The sequence below is a fragment of the Chiloscyllium plagiosum genome, unplaced genomic scaffold, assembly GCF_004010195.1.
Source record: "Chiloscyllium plagiosum isolate BGI_BamShark_2017 unplaced genomic scaffold, ASM401019v2 scaf_90777, whole genome shotgun sequence".
Lineage (NCBI taxonomy): Eukaryota > Metazoa > Chordata > Chondrichthyes > Orectolobiformes > Hemiscylliidae > Chiloscyllium > Chiloscyllium plagiosum.
In genome coordinates this window covers 231-1,870 of record NW_025173287.1, presented here as the reverse complement: position 1 = coordinate 1,870, position 1,640 = coordinate 231, and the positions used below count along the sequence as shown (strand labels likewise).

General features: G+C 40.6%; 1 non-coding gene across 1 annotated transcript; it reads left to right on the top strand.

Moving 5' to 3' along the window:
• Positions 1 to 143: 143 nt before the first annotated feature.
• Positions 144 to 225, top strand: trnas-uga. Its single transcript has one exon. It is a non-coding gene; the product is annotated as a tRNA-Ser (tRNA).
• The last annotated feature ends 1,415 nt before the right edge of the window (positions 226 to 1,640 follow it).

The window sequence follows — 1,640 nt, the reverse complement described above, 5'->3', positions numbered from 1 at the left end:
GCGGTGAAAGCATGTCAATCTGCTAAGGTAACGTACGTCTGGGTCTTTGCAAAGGATTTTGCGAAATCTTTGGGTCTTGACAATTTGTTCTTCCAACAAATGAATTCAGTTGTTTTACTATTGAAATTGGCCTTCTTGCCACAGCTGTGATGGCCGAGAGGTTAAGGCGTTGGATTTGAAATCCAATGGGGTCTCCCGGCGTAGGTTCGAATCCTGTTCACAGCGTAGAGTCTTTAAAAGTCATTAATTCCTTTGCAGGATTTGGATTTCGTGGAGCTTGAGCTTTGCATTCAATCGAAAGTAAATTTTCAACTGTGAAGGATCCGAAGTAATTTCAAGACTGACCCAGTCATCTAATTGAATAAATTATATGTCGAGACACAAAAAGCCACCAACTTCCAACACGAATCAGTTTCAACACATTTGTCGAACTATCGTGAAATTTGGATGTTCGGGGGGTGGAATTCAGCAAAACAAGAAGCAATGCAATGCATTTACCTGCAGGTGATGATTTTTTTTAAGGATCAGTTGAAAGTCAAGCTGAGAAGGTTCAACCTAATTTACAGCTGACTCTCAAGGCCAATAATCTATTATATCAGCAGTCAATGAATTAGAAAAAAGCAACTCCATGTGTCGAAAGGAACTCGACTGATCCAGTTTCCTGGCTTGCGATGTGAAAAGGCAAGGCGATATCAGCGGAGTAGAATTTTCTGGAAATATTAGAAATGGACTGTTAACGGTCTTCTGTTGTGCACATTCGTAAGAAACTGTGCATTAAGAACTGAAATTGAAAATTAACGATGAAAATCAGACTTGACCCTCTGCTTGTGGTGTAGCTTTGTTCAGAACAATAGGTTGTTGTTGAGGCTAAAATTGACCAAAATAATCGATGGGGAACTTATCCACGGCCTTCGTTGGAGCAGTTGGTGTGGAGAGCTCAGCTTGAAGAACCAAATGCCAATTATTCATCCTGGCTGTCTGAATTGCTTAGATAAACATACTCCCAGTGTAATGAGAAAACCTTTGCTATCAGAGTTAGATGTTTTCATGTCAGCATGTTCCGATATCAGAAGACACTCCATGGAGTAGATGTGACTTAAATTTTGACTCTAACATCAGAGATGTTGACACATTTCTGCACCAAAACAGCACTACCATTGGTACCAAATCAAACTGAACAAAGGACTAGTCACTTAGACATTTCCTGTCTGCAGACTCTGCCAATGGACCGTTCAGGCCCGATGTAGGAATAGGGCGTGGTGACATCTGTTCGCAAGTGGATCACTTTATTCTTGCTCACGATCCATAAACCGTAATTCATTTTGAACGTCTTAGCCATCAGCATGGTCAGTGGTACATAATGCACAGGTTTGCTTCTCGAAAGAAAGAGCGAAATCGTATTCAATGCAGACGCAAATTCAAGTTGTCCCTGGTCGACCAGAAGACAGATGTCGCGAAACAAAGAGAATACGGAAAACAATCAATGTTTTCGGGGAGTTAAAAATATGTCCTGGAAGAACGGAAACATATATTTGGAACTAAAGTCACATACAACTTCCACAGACTAAATGTTCTTGAACCGTTACCTTAATTTGACCTTCATGTCCACCATTGCTGCAAAAAATATCTTAACAACTCTG